The sequence below is a fragment of the Oryx dammah genome, unplaced genomic scaffold (genome assembly GCF_014754425.2).
Source record: "Oryx dammah isolate SB20612 unplaced genomic scaffold, SCBI_Odam_1.1 HiC_scaffold_9, whole genome shotgun sequence".
NCBI classification, from domain to species: domain Eukaryota; kingdom Metazoa; phylum Chordata; class Mammalia; order Artiodactyla; family Bovidae; genus Oryx; species Oryx dammah.
Genome location: NW_024070193.1, coordinates 38,508,640 through 38,533,786, shown reverse-complemented (window position 1 = coordinate 38,533,786; position 25,147 = coordinate 38,508,640). Strand labels below are relative to the sequence as shown.

Here is a 25,147-nt window from a genome sequence, read left to right as displayed (position 1 = left end):
GGAGAAGGGATAGGTTACCCACTCCAGTATTCTTGGGCTTCCCTTGTTGCTCAGCTGGTAAAGAATCTCCCTGCAATGCGAGAGACCTGGGTTCGATCCCTGGGTTGGGAAGATCCCCTGGAGAAGGGAAAGGCTACCCACTCCAGTATTCTGGCCTGGAGAATTCCATGGACTATACAGTCCATGGGGTCGCAAAAAGTCAGACACAACTGAGCCACTTTCACTTCACTATTACCACAAAACAACGTTTTGATAAAATTGGGGATTATCATAACTCAAAAGGCAAAGCTACTTGTTGAAACTTAATATTTCAATCTAATAGTTTTTCTTATAAAAACCCATTAAAGAAATATAGAATATCAAGACATCTTGAAAAGATGTACCTAAATTCCAATGTTTTATACAATCAGAAAGTAAATCAGCATTAAAATCAAAGTTGAATAAATGTCAGTGACCTAGGAGCTATCCATTTCAACTTGCTAAATAATTGTCCTACGAAAAATAGCCATCCTCAGAGTCACAAGCTCTGAATCCTGAATGTGACCTTTATGCAAAAACAAACAATTATCTGTTTGTTTTAAAATAGTTATTGGCAAGTCTATTACTCATGTCTTTTAAAGCTACAGTCAAAAAAATTAATAAACCTTTAAGTCATTTAAACCATAAATATTACAAACCAGTGCCATGAATAAAAGAAACCCTTAGGCAAGTGCGTGTACTCAGTCACTCAGTCATGTCCAACTCTTTGCAACCCCATGGACTGTAGGCCGCCAGGCTCCTCTGTCCATGGAATTTTCCAGGCAAGAGTACTGGAGTGGGCTGCCATGTCCTTCTCCAGGGGATCTTTCCAACCCAGGGATTGAATCGACATCCTGCCATCTCCTGCTAGGCACGTGGATTCTTTACCACTGGCCACCTGGCAAATATAACACTGTCCAAAATTCACACCAGATCCAAAAATCAGAGATAAAGTTAATACGCATTCTTTTCTTTTTTTCCTGTTTTGGTCAGTTTATCACACTAGACTCAAAAATATTAGTAAGTATGAAGCTATACATGTATCTTGATAAGTACACAAATGCTAAATAATTATGTACTAGTAAGGGTCAAGAAGTCAGAAAAGAAGTCAAGTCAAGAGAAGATTTCTGGAGCCATCATTAACCACTGAGTCACAGGACCATTATGGTCACAGGAACTGGTCACATGCCATTTGGAGAATAAAGGTGGACAATGGGAAATTCCACTGTCCTTCCCAATGAGGTCACTTTCTTCCGCTGCAAGATAGAATTTCACTCACATCATTACCAATTTCAGGAACAATCAGCTACTAGACCAAGAAGATTGTCTCCCTCCATCTGACACTATGTATCCAAAAGACACTTGGTGTGGCAACCCACTCCAGTATTCTTGCCTGGAGAATTCCTTGGCCAGAGGACCCTGGCGGGCTGCTGTCCATGGAGTCGCACAGAGTTAGACACAACTGAAGCGACTTAGCATGCATGTCTGCATTGGAGAAGGAAATGGCAACCCACTCCAGTGTTCTTGCCTGGAGAATCCCAGGGATGGAGGAGCCTGGTGGGCTGCTGTCTATGGGGTCGCACAGAGTCGGACACGACTGAAACGAGTTAGCAGCAGCAACACCTATTACACAGCAGTAATCAGGACATCACAACCAACCAGGTCAGCTGCTGGAAATGGATCAGGAGGCATTAAACACAAGACTCTCCACCTCGTGCTGTGTACATTTCCAGCAGAATCCATCGATGACCTAAAGTCCTATCAGCCTACATCTGCAACACAGCAAGTGCCATCTTAGAAACAATTCATTGGTCGCCATGTTGCTCTAGTCTTCCAGATTATAAACAACTGCGTTTTAGCCAAGGTCAACAGGTTAAAAAAATCAGTCAAACCAAGTAAGGAGTTCTGGAGCCATCCTTAACTGCTTAGTCACGTTACAACCCACTGTTACCTCTACTTCCCTTCATGAGACTTTGGGGATAGATTTCGTGACAGAGGCGGAACAGCTGCATCTACTCTCCAGACACTACAGCTTATCTGGGCCTCCAGAGCCTTTGCGATTTCAACTCTGTAACGTGACTAAGGTTTTTTTCTTTATTCTTGACAAGAAAATCTAAACCCCATTCTCTCTTCTTCCACCAAAAGCTTAACATTATAGTTGCCTTTTATGCTTCCTGATAATTCAAATGATTTGAAAAAAAGACAAAAACAAAATGAAAAGGAATGGTTAGAAAAACTGACACGAACATTAAGCATCAAGAAATCTACCAACAAAATATTATGAATCTAACAGAGAAGCTCATTACATTAAGAGATTCCTTCCCTGATGAGATAACTGTAAGAAGACACTGCCCACTACTTGCTTCTCCGTTTTCTCATTTGTCCTCCACCACCCACCCCTCCATTTATACGCTAAGTCAAGCACAGTGCTTCCAGCTGCAGTCATTTAATTTTTGCTTATGTATGTGACACATGCTGTTCCTGGTTTTTACTAATAAGAAGTCATTAAATCTCATAATGGCCCCATTTCACAGATGGAGAAACTGAGACACAGATTATGTAACTCATTCAAGGTCACAAAGCTATTAAGTACCAGAGCCAAGATGGAAACCAAGCAGTCCAGCTCCAAAACCCATACTTGAACCAATATATGATGCTGTCTGTTAGAAGAGGTGACTAGGACATCAAAACTAAGAGGCCCTGTATGGTGTAGTGATTAAGAGCTCAGGGCCCAGCATCAGAAAGACTTTGTTCACATACAGGCTGACTCACAAGCTAACCTAGATGACCCCATACAAAGCTACTCAGTCCCCTTGGGTCTCAAGTCCATTGTCTGTACACTGGGGGTTCTCCCAAAGAGTACAGTAAAGATTAAATAAAATAATATATTTAAAGCACTTAGTGGCTGGCACCTAGTAAGGAGTGCATTAGCTAAAAAAAAAATAATTACAATTCCATATGGCAAAATGCCTCAGCAGGGATGTCCACATACTGCCCTCAATGACTAATCTGAAAATCCTTGAGGAAAAAAATTATTTTTATTCACTTTTGTAAGCAAAATTTTTACCAAAATAGTTGATAAATAAACACTCCTGCATTAGAGATGTTTAAGCATTACAAAGGAATTTTTACTAAAATATACTCAAAGTTACATATTAAAGCTTTTAAATATATAAAGCTTTAAAGTTTTTGATCAAATTAATGCAAGCACATATTTTTAATGTCAAATATTGTTCACTGAATCAATCTCATGTTGCTGCTGTTCTGTTGCTAAGGTATGTCCAACTCTTTGCAGACTCCATGGACTGCAGAACACCAGGCTCCCCTGTCCTCCACTTTCTCCGAGTTTGCTCAATTTCATGTCCATTGAGTCAGTGATGCTAACCATATCCTCCTCTGCCATCCCCTTCTCCTTTGCCTTCAATCTTTCCCATCATCAAGGTCTTTTCCAATGACTTGCCTCTTTGCATCAGGTAGTCAAAGTACTAGAAGTGCTTAAGACACATATATTTAATATTGAATATTGTTCATTAAGTCAACTGCATAGTAAAAAAAAAAAAGAAACTAGTCTAAAGAGACTGGAAAGAGATTGAAGAGATATATACCCACGTACAAGAGAGGGCCTTGTTTAGAACCTCATTTGAACATTGTAACTATTAAAACATTTTTTAGAAAATCAGAAAATTAAATAAGGTAATAATAGAAATCGTTAGTTGTATCAGGTGTGGTAATAATACTGTGCTGATATGCAGATGACACCACCCTTAAAGAGGAGAGTGAAAAAGTTGGCTTAAAGCTCAACATTTAGAAAACGAAGATCATGGCATCTGGTCCCATCACTTCATGGGAAATAGATGGGGAAACAGTAGAAACAGTGTCAGACTTTAATTTGGGGGGGCTCTAAAATCACTGCAGATGGTGATTGCAGCCATGAAATTAAAAGACGCTTACTCCTTGGAAGAAAAGTTATGACCAACCTAGATAGCATATTCAAAAGCAGAGACATTACTTTGCCAACAAAGGTCCGTCTAGTCAAGGCTATGGTTTTTCCAGAAGTCATGTGTAGATGTGAGAGTTGGACTATGAAGAAAGCTGAGCACCAAAGAATTGATGCTTTTGAACTGTGGTGTTGGAGAAGACTCTTGAGAGTCCCTTGGACTGCAAGGAGATCCAACCAGTCCATTCTGAAGGAGATCAGCGCTGGGTGTTCTTTGGAAGAAATGATGCTAAAGCTGAAACTCCAGTACTTTGGCCACCTCATGCAAAGAGTTGACTCATTGGAAAAGACTCTGATGCTGGGAGGGATTGGGGGCAGGAGGAAAAGGGGATGACAGAGGATGAGATGGCTGGATGGCATCACCGACCCGATGGACGTGAGTTTGAGTGAACTCCGGGAGATGGTGATGGACAGGGAAGCCTGACGTGCTGTGATTCATGGGGTCACAGAGAGTCGGACACGACTGAGCAGCTGAACTGAACTGATCTAAGATATCATTTTTATTTTGAGATACAACTGTTTTACAGGTGAAACAGTCTGACTTTTTCTTTAAGTATCCTAGCCAAAAAGAAAAAAAAAAGATAAATGAAACAAAAATGGTAAAACATGGGAGTGTTCAATCTGGCAGACAGGTTCAGAGGATTTACTGTATCTATTTTGGAGGGATTTGGAAATTTCCACCAGAAAAAAAGTTTTAAAAATCATAAGGAAAAGCAAAAATTCGTCATCCTGCATCAGAAGCCACCTTCCCTAAACGTCTCTCAGACAGGAGGCATTCTTTAATTCTTTTGTTTATTATTTATTAGTAGTTTTTCTTTCTTAAAAAGACTGTTTTAGTATTTCCTTGCCTGTGGATGTTTAACTTATTTTTTAAATGTAGCCCCTTTTAATTGCTGCTCCACCTCCTTCAGTACCTCTTAACTGTCTGCTGTGATATTACTGTGCTCCTCCTTCACTTCATATCCTTCCATCTCTTATCATCTACCTGATATAACGTTTGAGTGAGTAAAGGGTAAAGTTGCTCAGTCGTGTCCGACTCTTTGCGACCCCATGGACTGCAGCCTACCAGGCCTCTCCCTCCATGGGATTCTCCAGGCAAAAGTACTGGAGTGGGTTGCCATTTCCTTCTCCAGGGGATCTTTCCGACCCAGGGATTGAATCCGGGTCTCCCTCGTTCCAGGCAGACACTTTAACCTCTGAGCCACCATCATCAACATTAATTAGTGATAATGTTTTTAAACCATGAGCTTTCTACTTTGTCTACAGATTGATTCTGTGTTTTTATTACTATGATCATATAATATTGTTCAAAGTGTATCAGATAAAGTAGTATGAATATATTTCATATTCAGTTCAGTTTTAGCTTTTCCTGGGAGTTTCTAATTGTTTTTCTTTTTTTCTCACACTATTTGCCTTTAGCATATCCTTCACTTTCTTCAAACCCTTATCATATCAAGCATTTAACAGAATGGCTTTAATTCCAATTAAGATGTTTTTCTTCCTATGTTTTACACATACTAAATCTGTCACATGAAAGAAGAAATTCTCACTCAGAAAATAGATTCCAAAGCCTATTTTCCCCATTTTTAAACTGAACTGAGAAGTTCATTTGCTTGAGGACTGTTCAGACACATCTATAAACTTATTCAGAGTGGGCAGAAAATGTTCTTATAGGAGAGGAGGTGGGGAGCGACAAGAGAAGCTTATGCAGTTCTAGCAAAGCTTATGTTAAAACTCAGTGGATTCACACCATGCATTTATGAACATCAGTGAATTTACAATGAATGTTGAAACCACTGCATTTTTAGAGACGTGAAATATACATCATGAATTTCCTGATCCATGTTTACATTTAGAATAACAGAGAACAACCCTACCCTCATCCAAACTTATGAGTTGTAACCATGCACTATAACTTTGATAGAGGGGAAAAATACCAAATCTGCAAAAATAATCTATAGGAAATAGAAATCTCAAACAAAATCACTTCATAAGGGAGGGTGTGCATGTTCAGTCATGTCCGACTCTTTGCAATCCCAAGGACTGTATCCCACCAGGCTTTCCTGTCCATTTAATTTTCCAGGCAAGAGTACTGGAGTGGGTTGCCATTTCCTACTTCATAAGCTTAATTTCAAATGCTAAAGAAAAAAATCAAGCTAAAAAGGCAGAGATGACTATTTAAAAGTCAAATCAAAGCTTTAGCCAAAATATTTCATCATATGGAGGCCCAAATGACCACAGACAAAAGGAAATTAAACAGGATTAAGAAATGAGGCTCTGGAGTTGGCGGAACCTGAGTTCAAGCCACCATCTGCCACTCACTAAATGGGTGATCTCAGTTGGTGAGAATATAAACTGAGATAGCCATTACAGGAAACAGTATGGGGACCCTTCAAAAAATTTAAAATGACTACACAATCCAGCAGCCCTACTTCTGGGTATATATGCAAAGGAATCAAAATCACTATCTTTAAGAGTTATCTTTATTCCCTCGTTCAATGCAGCATTACTCACAATAGCTAACAAAGAGAAACAATCGAAGAGTCCATCAACCTATGAATGGATAAAAATGATGTAGTGTGTGTGTATGTTTCTGTGCACACACGCGCACACACACACACACACAATGGAGTACTATTCTGCTATGAAAAAGGAGGGCATACTGATCAGGGACAAGATGGATGAATCTTGAGCGCATTGCGTTAAATGAAGTAAATCAGAAGAAGAAAAACAAATACTGTATGACATCACTTATGTGTAGAAACTAAAAAGTCTGAATTCATAGAAACAGACACCAAAATAGTGGTTACTAGGACTAAGGGATGGAGGAAAAGGGGAGATGTTGGTCAAAGAGTACAAACTTTCAGTTGTAAGATGAATAAGCTGTGGGGATGTAATGTACAGCAGGGTGATGACAGTTAACAATACTATATTATATAATGGACCGTTGCTAGGCAGTAAGATCCTGAATGTTCTCACTACAAAAAAACAAACAGTGATCGTGCAACATGATGCAGGTGTTAGCTATGGTGGTAACATTTTGTAAAATATAAACCTATCAAGCCAACAGGTTGTATGCCTTAAACTTACACACCTTAAACTTACACAATGTTTTATGTTAATTATAGGTCAACAAAGTTGAAAAAATAAAAGAGTGACTGAGTGATCTGAGGCCATCTGAGGCCACTACTACCACATTGTAGTTTTCTTAAAGTAAGAGATTCTGTCTGACTAGGTGCTGTGGGGACTAAGAGTGGTAAGCCATAAAAAGCATTTAGTTCCAGTGGTTAAGAATCCATTGCATGTGGCACAGGTTCAATCCCTGATCGGGGAACTAAGATCCCATATCCTGCATGACACAGTCAAAAAATTTAAAAAATAATAGTAAGTTTTAAAAAATACCACAGGGTGGGAGAGAAGTTCTAAAGGGGGGGGGGGGTGGAATTCATGTATAACCTTAGCTGATTCACTTCTTTGTACAGCAGAAACACAACATTGTAAAGCAATTATACTCCAATTAAAAAAAAAACTCAGAAGCCATCTTGTGTCTGAATGTTTGGTGATTTCATAAAAAAGTTGCTTTGATAATTCCTTTTCTATGCTACTCATGCACAAAAGTAGTTGTATATGTGAACACAGAGCAACGTAAGGTAAAACACAGCACAGTGCAGTGGTTAAGAACACAGGCTTTGGAGCTGGACTGCCTGCATTCAAATACTGGCTTCAAGCCATGAGTGCTAAGCTAATTATTTAATTTCTTATCTATTTTAGTTTCCTCATCTGTAAAACAGATCAGCTTCATGAGGCACTTAAAAGATTAAATTAGTTAATTTTAGTACAGCATCTGACACAAAGTAGGGGGTGGGCTGTATAAATTTTTGATACATAAATTTCAGTACTGTTCATATAGATCCAGATATATCATTCAGCAAATGCTTAGTCATGCTCTGACATATCCATACTGTGGAATAATCCTCAACAGTTGAAAATAAATAGGCACTGACTTTTTAAAAATACGGGTTAAAGAAATACTTCCAGGTAAGAAAATCAAGTTGCAGAAGAATAATTACAACTTGAAGACAACTCACAAAAATGGACAAGTTTATATACTCGTATATGTTTTTCAAAGAACAGGAAACGTTCTGGAAGGATAGACACTAAACTGCTGAAGAGTGATCCATTACCTGTGAGGACCTAGGTTCTGGTCTAGGTGCTGTAATAATTAGCTGTACAACCTTGGCTATATCACCTAACCTTAGTAAACACACAAGAATAGCTTCCTTAACTTAAAAGACAGGGAGAATTAGGGATGACTGGATTCAGCAATCTCTGCAATCAATTCCAAGCCCTCAAATCCCCTGATTTTGACTATGGGATTCTGGGGCTTTCTATAAATAACATTGAATTCTTTAATACTCCACTCTGCTCAGTATTATCAAAAACCCTATGGAACAGGGCACATTGTTTCAAAAGCACAGCCCCTGCCAGATGGAAACACACACTGTGTGGGTTCAGTTCCATCAGTAGATCATGCTCTTGGTAATAAAATCTTTCTTCACTCCCAGCCCCCACACTAGCGCCATGTGTTCTTAGAGTTGCTCTATCAATTGATACACGAGCAACAGCTCTTTTATTGCCATCTTTGCTTTTTCTGTGGATTGTAATCTGAAATATATTTACACCATCATTTATAGACACATGTGATCCAATTAATCTACCCACAAACAAGAAGACACAACATCGCCCTTGCAAATCAGGGACAAGTTTCCATCATTCTCCCGATGACCAGTGAGAGAAACACTCTGTCACTGACACTAGCCATGATTCATGGTCACTGTTGAGTGAACCAGAACCTCAGTCCTCAGTCTCCTTTTCTCTCCATATATCTTGCTGATGAGACCTGCAATCTCACCCTCACACCTTCCCATCTAGCTTCCTTACCTCCCTACTGCCCTCTGTCTCCCCAGCCCAGTCCACCAATGAGCTCACCACTCTACGTCCCCAGCTCCTACCATGATGCCTAACAAAGCAGGCATCAAAAATATTAATTCAATTGATTCATGCTATACACACACACACAAATCTATTAATTCAGTCAATACCTAGTATTACCGGATTAATGTTCCTTAAGGGAAGTATTGATTATATAACTGGACAAAAATTTATTCTCTCAAACCCTGGAAAATGTGTAATGTGTCAAACATTGTACTCTTCTGATTATAGGAAGAATGCTGTATTGCTCCCATCCTTATTGAGAAATGCCAGATTCATGGACAACAGTGAGTCTCTGTATCTACCAAAGAGAATAGAATTTATCACCAACTCTGCTTTTCACAGAGGTCTCAAAGTTTGTGTCACCTGAAAACTGTATGTTGAAACCTAATATCCAGTGTTGAGAGACTTGCAGAGGGACTGGGTCATGAGGCTGAGCCCTTGTGAATGGGATTAGCGCTCTTATGAGAGAGAGTTGATGCCTCTCCCCTCGATCTACCGCAACCCCGTCATTCCATTCATCTCTGCCTCCCATCCATCCTTCATCATCTAGCTTCGTATGTCTTCTCTCAAAGTCTCCCTACTTTTGTCAATAACCCTTTCCCCAACAGACTTCATCTATGCTCCCATGGTACTTGATATGTCAATAAAACTACCTCCTCTATGTTCTTTACAGATTTCAGTAAGATTTTCTTGAGGACCTGTTCTGTACTTCATTTTGAGTTGGGAATCCTCAGGTCAACAAGAAAGATCAACCTCTGGCCATGGTGTAGCCACAGAGGGCACACAGAGAATAAATTGCTACTCAAATTATTTTTTCATTGAAGTTGTGATAAGTACCCTTTACAAACAGATAAAAAGTACAAATAGGATTGCTGCTGCTATACTGAGATCCAGATTAACAGTCAATCTGTTACAACGCGGTACCTCCAGAATGTACTTCATAAACATTTATGGGAGTCCACCAAATTATCTTTTCTCTTAAAAGTTAAGTTGACTGAGAGTAGGGAACATGTCTCAGACAGAAGAGGAAAAGAACAGGAGAGTTGCAGCTGTAACTCTGACTTACCACTGATATAACTGCGACCTGACCTCTTTAATTTTCCAATTCCTCATTCGTGTAAGAGAATAAGTCTTTAGAAACTATTAAAAGCACTGCACATGGAGTATTATCTTTTTATCTACCCCACTTCAATTAGCATATATTATTAATATGTCAAGAACTGGGGAAGTATTTATTGCATTGGTGCTAAATCGCTGGCCAAGGCTGGGGCTAGCTCTCTTATGACCTTTCATCAAGGGCAAGGACCAATATCAATGGTGCAACATCTACTCAATGCTTTATAATTGAGATGTGGAATAAACTCTCTAGATAAGAAGCATAAGCATTTCTTGGCAGTGCTTGAGAGATTAGAAAGCTCTGTCCTCACAAAACGCCCTGTACACTGAAGCGATGAGAAGACGGTGTTTTCCTAAGGAGACGTTTCTGAATCGTCCCATGATTTCACATCTCTCAATCTCAGCAACAGGGAGGGGCAAGTAAGAGATTCGTCCCCGAAACACAACGACACTGGCTGATTCTAACACTCTCTCCCCAGGCCCACTACTCCCTTCTAGACTCCAGCAGCTGGTCTCTGTCTTTTTTCTTTTCTTTCTTTGTACAGACCAAGGCCAGAACAAAAACCAAAAAAAAAACACTCTGTGGCGGAGGGACTTCCCTGGAGCCCCCTCCTTAGCCTCCAAACCTCTGCTGTGAGACGCCACAGCTGGCATCTTCTCTGCCAAGTCGCCACCCCCTTACATACATACACACAAGCACTTCAGCTCTGTCTGCTCGACACAGTGGAGAAAGCGCTCCGTCTAAGACGTAAACACAAGGCCAGACCGCCCTGTTCTGGTCTTGGTCCTCCTCTTTTTCTCCAGCCATTTTGGCTCCCAAGGAAGTCATCTCAAACTTCCACAAATCAACGTTTCAAATATACTTCAAGCCCATGTTGGCAAAGCATGTCACTTGTCTTAATATCATGGATAAAATCTAACTTAAAGATAATTGGTCTGATAATGTGCTCAGGTTTTCTATTTTTCTTTTGAACAGTTTAGGAACATTATGTGCCAGACACAAGAAACCCAATAGTTTCAATTATTTTTTATGTACCAGGCACTAAATGATTTATCTGAAATGGCCAAGAAAATCATCATTGCAACCCTGTGAGGTAGGAGCCAGCGTGTCAGTGGGTTAAACGGTTACTCTGCACTCAGTGGCAGATATATCCGTGTCTTTATGCTGTCACTTGGACTTGAGGCATCTATAGTTAATGGGTTCCAACTGTATAGAAGGAGCTGTCTGTGGCCCTTTGGAGCAGGGTCTAAATATTAATAACACAAGTACCAGAAAACTCCAAGGTGGCCCTATTCAGAAAATGATGATGTCTTGGGGAATTTTTAATAGCCAGAAATCAACCCACTCCCCATGAACAATTTTCTATCTGATATGTGCCAAGCTGTTAGCTGATTCAATGACAGGTGAATGTTATAACTATAAAGAGAGAGATGGAAAGCACAGGAAATGCTGCAGACACTGATTTCATCAGCAAGAAAAAACGGCCTCGCAAAGAAAACACAGGCATTGAAGGGATGTCTCAAGAAGAACATCTTGTTTTTTTTTCCTTGGGGGCAGGGAAAAAACCACCACCGTTGGCTTTTCAGTTAGTAGAAAATAGCCACCTCCTTTCCCTTCTCCCATTTCCTTCCTCTGAATGCCCACATGGTGCCGAGCATTGACTAGACCAGATTCGACTCCACAAGAGAAAATGCAGAGAAATGGTCCAGGGAAAGAAACCAACAGTTAACACTGACAATTTGCTACATCTCAGCAATCCAAGTTAGAGTTTAGAAAAAAAAAAAAAAAAAAAAGTGTCAAAATGTTTCGGGTAAAAAAAAAAAATCTCTCCAACAAACGTGAGAAATGAACAAAGCATTTAAATCCTTCCTTCACCATGGAACTGTCAGGATTTTAGAAACTTTTAAGGTTTTTTTTCTATTTTTTTTTTCTGCAAGAGAAAAATTATTTCGAGCACCTCTGCTTTAAACAGCCCTGATGAGTCTTTAAATTATGTGTGACTTTAATTTTAAAAACCACTGGGATAAAACAGAAAGATTAGTATATAACCATGTCAGTGCATTCGTCAATCATGAAAAAGCAAACCACTGTATTCATCTAAACATTTACTACAGAGAAAGTCAGTATTTGAAAACTTAAAAAATATATATTTTCATGTTATAATTCTCTTTTAAAGCAATGATTTCTAAAAATCAGAAAATCCAGGGAAACTAAGAATTTTTTTCTGCTAAATGGACAACCAAGGGTGTTTTGTGTTACTTGCCCTCTGTGATCAAAAAGAAAAACAAGCCATGTGCTCCTGAAAAGTGATTCCTTAGAAACACGAAGACTTTTTTCTTTTTTTGGCTGAGAAAAGCGAGTTAACAACCTAAATTTTCTTAATAGGGTTTACAGATTAGGTGAGAACTGGAGCAGTTTTACCCCAAGTGGTAAAAACCAAACACTTCTTTAAAACTTGTCCCTTTGACTTACAGAGAATGTGGGGTCCTGGGAAGTTTGTTTTTTTTTTTTTTAATTGAAGGATGACTGTTTTACGATGTTGTGTTGGTTTCTGTCACAGAACAATGAGCCATAAGCATACATTAATGTCTCCTCCCTCATGAACCTCCCTCCCACTTCCCACCCCATCCCAAGCCCTCTAGGTCGTGACACTGGGTTGTGCTCCCTGGGAAGTTCTTTAAGATGAAAAGATATCTTAATCATTAGTCCCCAAATTTACCCCCCAGATGAAATTTATGACTTGAGCAAGACACTCTTCCTCCCCTAATAATGTCTTTTGTGTCACCTTGAAAGAATGGAAGTAACCAGTATAAAGGTGAGTAGCACAACTCCAATCAACAGGACAAAGGCTTCCTTCATCGCTACCTGTACATTTCCAGAGAAGAAATACGGGCTTCAGGAAAAGGTGCTGAGATTTATTTTCTGCATGAGGGAAATCAAACAGCCGCAAAACTTCATGAACTATATTAAACTGACGTGCCATCCGAGAAATGAGAAGTAAAGTACTGAGTGTTTACTAGAAAGATGAGAATACCCTAGTTTCACTCACAGGCATACCCCTCTTTTACTTCAAATTCTTGACTCATGTGGCTAGAACATGTCATGGAAAAGGAATTTCAAACTTGGCTTTAGAAAGCAGCACAATCAAGAGGCAGAAAACCGATGATGAACACTGACCGAGACATAATTCTCAATTAATTAAGCAAATTCAATTCCACTGGTTTTAATGCAACTGCAATTGAATCTTGGCAGTGTCTGCCATTTACAGCAGATGAAGGTCTTATTAACTTTATCTACTACTGAAGATAAACCTAGGCAGGGCAGGGGACAGATCTCATTTAAAGGAATTAAAAACTGAAAGGTGACTAACAATCCCTGGACCAGTACTCATGCAATCACCCTGCATAACCCTTACCAGTGTGTGAAGTTAAGAGAGGGTCTGGTTATTAATTCAACATGGGAATAAGAAGTAGGATGACTTTGTCACAGGCAGTCCCCAGACCGAGCCAGGCTTGTATGTGCATGAGAAGTGAGTACAGAATAAAATGTGACTTTAACAGAGTGAAGTAAAATTACCTAAATGATATCTCAGGCTCTCCTGCCAAGAAATGGTCTGGTAACCTGTTTCATATGCCACCCACCACACTACAACTCTAAATCTTTGCAGGGTAGGAAGGAGGAAAATGACTCTGGTACATTCGGAAGCTCAACCCCATGGATTTGGAAGAGTGACTTATATTCCAATGTGATTGGGTAGGAAGGGGGGTTGAAGGAGATCAAACAAGTCAGTCCTAAAGGAAATCAGTCCTGAATATTCACTGAAAGGACTGATGCTGAAGCTCCAATACTTTGGCTACCTGATTCGAAGAGCTGACTCATCAGAAGAGACTCTCATGCTGGGAAAGATTGAGGGCAGGATGAGAAGGGGGCAACAGAGGATGAGATGGCTGGATGGCACCACTGACTCAATGAACATGAATTTGAGTAAACTCCGGGAGAGAGAGAAGGACAAGGAAGCCTGGCATACTGCAGTTCATGGGGTCACAAAGAGTCAGACATGACTGAGCGACTGAACTGAACTGAAAGGTGACTAACACTTGATCTTAGTTTTCTGAAAGGTGAAACAGGAAAAAAACTCTCATGGGCTAATTGTGAGGACTAAATTGTATAGAAAATACTTACCACTGTGCTCAGTATATAATATGTGCTCAATAAATGGAGGTTTTCATGAGGGTTTTTATGAGCTATATTTTATAGCTTAAGTAACTGAGTCCTGAGATACCAGCACATAGTAAATGGCAAAACTAATATTTGAACCCAGGTTCGACTGTAAAATCTCTGTTATTGCCACCATATATCACCATGCCACCATGCACCAACATGGCCAAGACCTCTGAAGCCATATTGGACCAGGGCACAAGTAAGAGAGGCAAATCCATGTCATCAATGGCAACACAGAGGTACGGAGCCCAGAAGCATAATATAAGGAAATCAGTTTTTCACTGCTTCTATTAGTTAAGGCTTTCCATTCTGGGTAAGTTTAGACACTGCTCTAACTTCTTAGCCAAGTGTTTTTTTTTAACTGCATATATGGGGTTTATCCACATTAAAAAATCATAGGCGATAAACTAGAGGGTTTGGTATGTGCTTCTTACAACCGGGATACAAGAACAAAATGTTAGGCCTAATCTTTCATCAATTAGAGATTAAAAGCAATCAGAGACATAGAGGGGACCTGAGTGATTTAAGAGGTTGTAAATACAATTGTAATACAAACTGTGCCTAACTCAGGCCTTGCATGGGATTGCCACTCAATAGAATTTTGTCATGTTTCATTCTCCTGGCCAGCATTCTCACGTCACAGATGAAGAGGCAAAGGCCCAAACCGGTCAAGAGCATTGCCTGAGGCCACGCTGATAGTCAGGGACAAAGCAAAGGCCAGGACTCGGGTCCTTTGACTTGTAATTCCAGGCTGCTTTCTGGACACTCCCAGTCAGCTCCCTCACTCCCTGAATTATTTGTCCCATCTTCAGACATGCAATCCTTTTGTGGAGATTAAGGCTAAGAGGAAACAACCAAAAATATTATACATTGTGCAGACTCGTGGGCTGAAGGCCAAACACATATTTGCTACTGAATGGACAGAAGGACTCAGTTCAAGTGAGACCCAGAGTCAAGGCAGAGCCTTGAGGCAAGAACTTCTAAGCAGAGGAAAGGTTCAGGAGTTCCCTCTTAGCAGCAAGACTTGCTATATGTATCATTTGCTAAAATTCTGAGTTTGGGCAAGTTTCATAACCTATATGGGCATCTTCCCTCAACTAGAAAATGATTATAATGTACCATCTTCGATGAGTTGAGATGATGATCAGAATACACAAAGGTGAATGGAAGGCTTGAGTATATGCACACTCAGACATGAGAAATTCCAATGTCTTCTTATGGTGACTTGAGAAGGTATCTTCTGCTCCCCAACTCTATTTTCCCCCCAAAATGGAGAATTCCTTTCCCAGCTCAGAAGCAAAACTCAAAAATAAGGAAAAAAAAAAACCTTATCATCATCATGATAATAATGTTGAGTGACCTTGGCTTTGCTCTCACAGTGCTTCTTATACCCTTGAGTCTCCTAAACCCTCTAAAGTTGTTATCATTTTACTCATGAGCAAACCAAGACAGAAAAATTAAATACTTTGCCCAAGATCACACACTCATCAGGATTTGAACCCAATAATGATGCTTCCAGAGCCAAGTTCTTTTCTATACCATATGCAGCCTCCATACATAAGTACTAGAAATGAGAAAGGAAAGATTTCCCTACCACTTTCCAAGAAAAATTACTTCCTCCTCAAGTTGAAAAAGGAAAAAAAAACATTGAACTTGAAATAGATCATCTAATTTATTTTAGGTTTTTCTCTCCAGCTTAATCTTTTTGAGGATCTGAGAGCAAACTGTTTTAGATACTGTAAGCTTTTGGTCCCTATGAACCTGTTCCAATGAAAGCAAACCAAAGGGCAAGCTCACAGAATGACCCTCCAACATCGCCATCACATAAGAGGGATGACAGATGACAATAAGATCTATGACTATCCATGTCCCTTTGCAAACTGGCAGTGTCATTCCAAAATAACTGAGAGAGATGGCCCCCAGACTTGATCAGTGAAATCCCAGTCATGTGTTTGAAAAGCTTGTCTTCACCTAGTCCCACTCACTTGGCCAAACAAAGGAATTATGAACGAAAAGAAAAAAAAATTCACTTGGGGCATACCTCTTATATGGCAGCCAAAAAATAAAAAAATCAAATGGCTATCACTCATTAAGTTATCTGCTCTCATTAATAACCACAGTATTAAAGGTGGATACTGGCATCTGGTGAACACACTTGGTTGCCTGCTTCCGTTTAAGATGGCTATACAAGGTTAACTTCAACTGGGAAAAAACTTCATTCTTACACATAGATACATTGAAGTATTTACTCTCGACAAAAGTCAGTATTCTTTAACCACTGAAAACACTACAAATCAGATAAAGGAAAACCATGTGGAGCCCTCTGTTGCAATCAGCATATCACATTATGGAAGGCTTGTTGTCTACCCTAGCTATTTCTAGCATCTCTTTCCCTGGCTGCTTCCCCCAAATTCCTTGCAGCTAGAAATAGTATAGAACCCAGTACTGACCAATGAGATGAAACCTAGGATGCTGAGGAAGAAACAGAAGCAATAGTCAAAATCACAAAACATACAGGGAAATAAGATAGCAGTTTTACAACCAGCCTCTATGGAAAATAGATTAAGACTTGTAGAGAATTCACCTCTTACAATTTTTAGACAGAATATTTTAAAACTATGATTTGGGCTTCCTTGTTGGCTCAGTGGTAGAGAATCTGCTTGCCAATGCAAGGAACATGGGTTGGATCCCTAATCTGGAAGGATCCCATGTGCCACAGAGCAACTAAGCCCATGTGCCACAACTATTGAGCCTGTGCTCTAGAGCCCAGGAGCTACGGTTACTGAGCCCACACACTGTGACTACTGAAGTCCACCCACCCTGGAGACCATGCTCTGCAACAAGCCATCCCGAAGAGAAGCGTGCACACTGCTGCTATAGACTCTGCTCTCTGCAACTAGAGGGGGAAAAAAAGGCCTGTGCAGCAACAAACACCCAGCACAGCCAAAAAGAAACAAATAAATTAATAAAATTATTTTTAAAATTTAGCATTGTCTTTACAAAACAACCTATTTTGTTTTTTATGCAACAGATGTAAAATAGAGGCTGGAAAACATGGCAGAATACGAAGGAATGATTAAACATTTTTAGAGGATACAAAGAGAGCTTTCAGAAATGAAAAATATTGACAGAATTGAAATCAAACTCTCAAAGAACAACAACAAAAAAAAACAGATTAGAATAAAACAGAATTAGCAAAGATAGAGCAGAAAAAAACCAGAGTACAAGCTAGAAAGCAAAGATGGAAAGATGAAGAGATTAAGAAACATAATCCAACTAAAGTTCCAAAAGACAACAGACAGTGGGAAAGCAAGTATTCCAATAGATAATGGCTCAGAATTTTCAATGATTATTATTAAAAAATAACCTCAATCTAGGAATCTAGTAAGTATTATGCAGGATTAAAAAAATCAACACCTGGAATCAAACCAGTAAAAAACTTCAAAAAGCAAAGACAGAGCAGATCCTAAAGTCAATCAGAGAGAAAAATTCTAAGTTTCTGCCAATTGCTTTTAACAGTAAAAATGGAACCCTCTTCAAAAAAAAAAAAAAAAAAAAAAACAATGCTAACACAAAGTACTCACCCACTTAGTTTTATACCAAGAAAAACTATCACTTGAGAATAAAAGCCAAGTTTTCAGACAAACAAAAAATGAGTATATTCAAAGAAAATAAGAGATTTTTACCATTAATGTTTCTGAAGTAGAGAGACAATTACCCCAGATATACAGTTTGATGAATTCTAAGTCCATGTGAAAAAGACTTATAAGTCAATATAGAAAAACATATCTAATATGCAAGCTTACATAAAATATAAGGTACTAGAAAGAGCATACTCAGAGAGGGTGACGGAAATCAAAATGTTCTAAAATCTAAGGTCATTGTCTTGTAGCAGAAAATAGCAATAGTTATTAACATTAGGCTTAATTAGATACACACATTGAACTATCTTGAGTAACTGCTACAATAAACAAAGTATAACCCTCAACCTGGTAGAGGGGAAAAAATGGAATGGACAACAACAACATAAAAAGAACCCTTCCATGAAATTTAGAGAAGGCAAGAGAGGGGAAAGAAAATGAGGTAAGAAAGAAAAACAAAAACTAAGTTTATAAATCCCAAACCATCAGTAATTACAACAAATGTATATGAACTAAACATTCTAATTAATAGACAAAGATAATCAGAATAGTTTTAAAAATCCAGTTATGTGCAGCTTATGGGAGACATCTCCAAAGCATAATGATATAATTTAAAATGTTATACCAAATAAATACTAACTAAAACAACTCTGGTGTGGGTTTATTACTAACAGACAACAACAGACCTCAAGACATAAAACAGATAAAAATGTTCCCTGTGTAATGATAAAACACTTTGCTCACCAGAAAGTTATAACAATTTTACAAGTGTTAGCCTTTACTGACATAATGTCACTAAACTAAAAACTAAAAAATCTTGCCAAAAGAACTTAAAAATTACAATACAATGCAAAATTATAAATCCATGGTAATAGTGGGAAATTTTTAAAGCTTTTGAAATTTTTACATGCAGTGAAATTCATTTTTTTGGTATATAATTCTACAAGTTTCAACACATACATATATTATATAATCACCAATATAAATAGGATGCAGAATAATTCTATAACCCCAGAAAATTAACAGTGGGACATTTTAACAACTGTCTTAAAAGATGCAACAGACAAAAACCAACAATCAAAATAAAACCCCAAAAAACTAATGAATTCATATAATAGATACTGCACTCCAGGCTGGAAAAAGCATATTCTTTCCAGCACACTGGAATAAGCATAAAAATAGGTCACAAGCTAAGCCATAAAGCAAGGCTCTCCAGTTTTAAAGAACTGATAGCATACAGATCATATTGTCTGACCAACATACAACTAAGTCATAAAACATTTTTTTAAACAGACAGAACTAGAAATCCCCCATACAACTGAAAATGTGAAATACTTCTAAACAACTCATAGATGTAAGAAATGATAGTAGATACAAGAAAGTATTTCAAATTCAATAAAAATAAAAAGTGCTACATGTCAAAACATGTAGGATACAGCTAAAATAATCTTAAAGGAAATTTATAGCTTTAGATCTTGAATTACAATGTGAGAAGGGCTCGAGATTTGGAGTTAATTATCCAACCTAAGAGAGTAGTAAAGGGAAGCAGGGCACCCCAAGCTGATGCTCTGGGACAACCCAGAGGGACAGGGTAGGGAGGGAGGTGGGAAGCAGGGGACACATGTATACCTGTGGCCAATTCATGTTGATGTATAGCAAAAAAAAAAAAAAAAATCACAATATTGTAATTATTCTTCAATTAAAATAAATTTTTAAAAAAGACAGCAGTAAGGGAAGGGCAGAATAAATCCAAAGACGGTAGAAAGAAGACAATAATAAGGGACAGAAATGAATGAACTTCAAGGCCAACCCATTTTAGAATCAGTAAGGCCAAACTTTGTTTTTTCTTTTTTTTTTTTTGATGACTAAGAAAGCACAAGTTGTTAGTCACTCAGTCGTGTCCAACTCTTTGGACCCCATGGATTGGAGCCTGATAGGTTCCTCTGTCCATGGGATTTCCCAGGCAAGACTACTGAAGTGGGTTGCCATTCCCTTCTCCAGGGGATCTTCCCAACTCAGGGATCAAACCCAGGTCTCCTGAATTGCAGGCCAACTCGTCACCATCAGAGCCACCAGGGACGCCCTTTTGATGACTGACACAACAGTAAAACATGCCAATGGTGGTGGTGTAGTCGCTAAGTCATGTTCGACTCTTGTGACCCCATGGACTATATATAGCCTCCCAGGCTCCTCTGCCCATGGGGTTTTTCAGGCAAGACTACTGGAGTGGATTGCATTTCCTTCTCCAGGGGATCTTCCTGACCCAGGGATTGAACCCGGGTCTCCTGCATTGCAAGCAGATTCTTTGCCAACTGAGCTATGAGGGAAGCCCAAACATGCCCGTACTTATCCAGAAAAGAGAGCAAATATATAATATTGGAATATTATAGTAATCCTGTTGATACTGTAATAAACTACCAACATTTAGTTGCTTAGAGTAACACACGTCTAATGCTCTCAATATCACGAAACTTAAAAGTAAACAGACATAGTGAACAAAGTTATGGAAATGGGGAGAGGGGAGGAGTGGGTGAGATGTATGGAGACAGTAACATGGAAATTTACATTACCATATCTAAAATAGACAGCAAATGTGAATTTGCTGTGTGACTCAGGGAACTCAAACAGGGGCTCTGTCTCAACCTAAAAGGGTGCGACGGGGAGGGAGACGGGAGGGAGCTCAAGAGGGAGGAGACATATGTATATCTGTGACTGAGTCATGTTGAGATTTGACAGAAAACAACAAAATTCAGTAAAGCAATTGTCCTCCAATTAAAAAATAAATTATAAACATAAAAAAATAAAAGTAAACCATCAGCAGGGCTGCATCCCTTCCAGAGACTTCAAGGGAGAATCCATGTCCTTGCCTTTTCCAGCTTCCTGCACTCCTTGGCTCAAAGTCAGTCAAGCTCCTGTTGACTCCATCCTCAACATCATCTACTGCTCACCCCAACCCCCCTGCTTCCCTCCTATAAGGACCCTTGTGATTACATTGGGATAATCTTCCCATCTCAAGATCCTTAATGTAATCGTGTCTATGAAGTTCCGTTTACCAAATAAGGTAATATATTCACAGGTTCTGGGGATTACAAAGTGGACATTACAAGAGAGAGGGAGATGGTTAAACCTACCACAGGGACCAAACCAGACACTTCTGAGATGAACAAGATAATAAAAGGATATTACAGGTTTGAAAATTGAAAGGGCATGTCTACATTCTTAGAAAAAGACAACTTGTAAAACTGACCCAAGGAGAAACAGCCCTTTAGGGACATAAAGAAATGGTCTACTGGTAAGTTGTTTATCTTGCCATAAAGAAAACATAAAGGTTTTTATAGTTTCCAGGAAGAGGTAATTCCAATGCTACACAAACTCTCCCAAAGAATTGATAAACAATTCCAGGGAACACTGCACAAGGTGTTATAGTAGCACAGTACAACCAACCCTGACACCAAAACTAGATGAGGACAAGGAAGCGCACAAAGTAACTGATGTGCAGAGAGAGCAGCGACAAGGAGCAGGCTGCTGAAGGTGCTCAGTGCCTGAATGGGGCTACTCCTGAGCCCCCGCTGCACCCCTGCCCTTCATGCAATGAAGGAGCTATCTGAGCCAGTAAAAAGTCCCTTTGTTTTGTTGTCTAGTGGATAAGTTGTATCCGACTCTTTGCGACCCCATGGACTGTAGCCCACCACGCTCCCCTGTCACTGGGATTTCCCAGGCAAGAATACTGGAAAGGGCTGCCGTTTCCTTCTCCAAGGGATCTTCCCTACCCAGGACTCTTATGTCTTCTGCACTGGCAGGCAGGTTCTTTACCACTAATGCTGCCTGGGAAGCCCCTTTATGCTGAGATAATTCAAGCTGGCTATATTATTCACAACCAAGAGTCCTGACTAGTTCACCATTCCACCAGCCAAACAGACACTCAACCTCTTCAATGGCATTTGCTCACTATAATCAATTCAGTTATCCACATTAACGCCAAGGCCTGAGAACACATGGATAGTGAAAGCTAGGTCAATTGGAAGTACTTTAAAACCTATGCTGTCACTTTTCAGAAAGCTCTCTAACTGCAACTTTTCTTAAGCTATTATTAAGATGAATTCAAATGATGTGGGCATACTGATCTGATGGAAACAATGAACATCACAGGAATAAAAACCATATCTAGGATTCAACATTCTCCAAGAATAATCCCTAAAGTATTCCTCACTCATCTCTCCTAAGATTGCAAATTCCTTAAGGGCACGGACCATTTCTATTTGTTCAGGTAGATGACCTCGTAAACAGTCAAGAAGCTTGCACAATCCAATGACCTTTGAGACTACGTTTCTGAGTCTTGCCAAGAACATATTTTCCACTGTAACAGTTAAGGCACCAATACAGAAACATGCAAAATGGTGAAAAAAAATCAAATGGAAAAAGTTCATATTTAATAGCCCCTTAAATATGGCCTACACTTCAAATTCTATGACAGGATTTTTTTTCAAGTAGAAAAGGCTGAAATCATAAAAATGAAACTAATAGAGAACAATCACCACAATGTTATTGATAAGAAGATGCAACAATGGAAGTTTCAGAAAACCCTGAACCATGTTTTCAACCAGTAATAAACCTGGCAAAGAGATGAACTCAACTGTACCTCTGTAGTATCCACAGCAGGCAGTGGAAAAATTAGACAAGAATGTCAACTAGGGATCTAAATGTTACTGCTGTTATTTAGTCACTAAGTCGTGTCCGACTCTTTTTCGATTCCTTGGACTGTAGCCCTCCAGGCTTCTCAGTCCATGGGATTTTCCAGAGAAGAAAACTGGTGTGGCTTGCCATTTCCTTCACCAGGGAATCTTCCTGACCTAGGGATCAAACCCATATCTCCTGCACTGGCCAGCGGATTCTTCACCACTGAGTAGATTCTTTACCACTTTACAGGGATGCCCCAGGGATCTGAATAAATGTCCTGAAACTACACAGCCTGAAACCTACTTCACTCCAGAAATATTAACACAGTTTCCTGGATTGACACAATATCAGTAACATTTTCAGCCATCACCGAAAGACCAGCTAAGGCAGGGGGTCTTAATAGGTAGGTGATGAGAAATGCCAAATTTTGCATAATCTACATACAGATCATTCTGGGGGTGCTCAATCAGCACTCACGGAGAAGGCAATGGCACCCAACTCATGTTCTTGCCTGGAGAATCCCAGGGACGGGGGAGCCTGGTGGGCTGCCATCGATGGGGTCGCACAGAGTTGGACATGACTGAAGTGACTTAGCAGCAGCAGCGATCAGCACTCAAAGCCTAACTAATTGTGGGGTAGAGGGAACAAAGGGTGTTGGTCCCCTAACCACACACTCAGCACTCAAAGGAACTAAAGTCTAGAACCTAGTGGCTAAGATTTCACACAGTAAATAAACTTCGACATGCCTCTCCTTTCCAAGCTGACTATGAGACCACCAAGTGTCCTTGAGAGAATAATGGCCCAACATCCTTTTCAGCTCTTGCCTTGCGAGTCTGCACCCTGCAAGGGACAACTGGAAATAATGTTGAATGTTCTGCTTCATTCTCTCAGCTTCATATATTCATTCCTGACAGATCTGAAAATAGTCAATGCTAACATTAAAAAGAAAAAAAAGAAAAAAGTTCTTCTAGCTTGCAAGAGACCAATAAAGGTCGATTATGGGTTTCCTTCCTCTCTCTGCCCCAATCAAGTGACTGCATTCCCCTGGGCTTTTATATCCTTGTGTAATATTTAATTAAATACTCTGTTCTTACTGGTTTATGTACTAGAGAACACTAATTTTAGAAAACCGATTAGCTAGTTCTTTCTAACTGTATGTTATTGTAGCTAAGGTCAAATTTTTCACTGAAACTATGGCAACAAAACCCCAGTATTCTTTGTCGACAAGACAGAAGCGAAGTTCTCAAGAGCAGGCCTCTTACTTGATGGCTAAACTAGGCTGGATTATTCTGGTTTCTACCTTTACCTGAAAATGCCATGTTTCTGAGAATGGCTTTGGGGAGCAGTGACCTCAGTCTCCGAAACTTGCTAGCAGAAGTCCAAGTGAGCTTATACATAAGTGTAATCGCTGATAACATTTTTAGACACATGTAATTTTAGCAGCACAAAATATTCAGACATTTCAGAAGCACCCAAATTGGAACTCAAATGTACCCGGAAAAATACCAGACCAAAAAAAAAAAAAAAAAAAGAACTTCTAAATGTCAATAAGAGAAATAATTGCCCAACTTATTTTCTCAATTATTGCAACTGCTCTTATTGGAGTTTTTCTGCACTGACCTCCAGCTATGGCTTTGTCAAGGGGATAAACATGGGACTCTTTGAAGGGACATATTCTTCTCCCCACACCTGTGGCCACTCTCCACTTTGCTCCCCAAATCAGAGGACACAAGCACAATTTCTGCCTTCTCTGGGAGCCACGCTGGCCCCTGCCTCGACCAATAGTACCGAGAAAGTGGCCACTGGACATCCTTTCTCCAGGGAGCTCAACTGTGCTCACAGCCAGGTAGAGAATGTCTCCCTGTAGGCCAAGTGGCAGGCACCCCTCTGAACTCACAAAGAACACACAGCGGGGTGGGGAGTTTCAGGAAAAGAGCAGATTGGCAATATCTGCCTCCTGTCTGTCAAGAGTGGCCGGAATGCCTGCTGCTTGCGTGAAGATAAACACAACTTCCTCTCTCGGTTGGGCCTGTAATTTTATACATAAGATGGGTCTGCCATCTCCAGCAAAGGCCCCATCAGTAACTGAGGCTGTGATCGAGGCTTGTGCAAGCAGAGATGGGCCTGATGGCTCCTTTTCAAAAGGCTACAGCTCTCGAGCTCCTCTTGATCATAAGCTCACTCAATAAAGTGTAAGAAATTCAAAAAGGTTAAAGTGTGTCTGGCAGCATAGACCTCTGAACAGTCCACATCCTGAAGCTTTAAAAGAGATGTATCAACGTCTGAAGGGCAGTGTTTGATCTTCCTAAGAGATGTTCTGAAAGTTGGCAATTGCAAATTTAGCCACACCAGCTACTCAGCTACTAGGTGCTTAGGTCGTGCAAGGCAGGCGGCCAACTGTGTTCCCTACATGACTCACCTTACCCTAAAATAATGCCTCAGTTCCGTACTATTGTGAACCACAGTTACCAGCCAGGGAAA

The 25,147-nt window shown here is 39.7% G+C and overlaps 1 protein-coding gene across 8 annotated transcripts in view; it reads right to left on the bottom strand.

Annotated features, from left to right (window-relative positions):
• Positions 1-25,147, bottom strand: part of ITPR1 (inositol 1,4,5-trisphosphate receptor type 1) — a 348,439-nt gene that overhangs the window by 280,153 nt on the left and 43,139 nt on the right. The gene's annotated exons all lie outside the window — the stretch shown is intronic.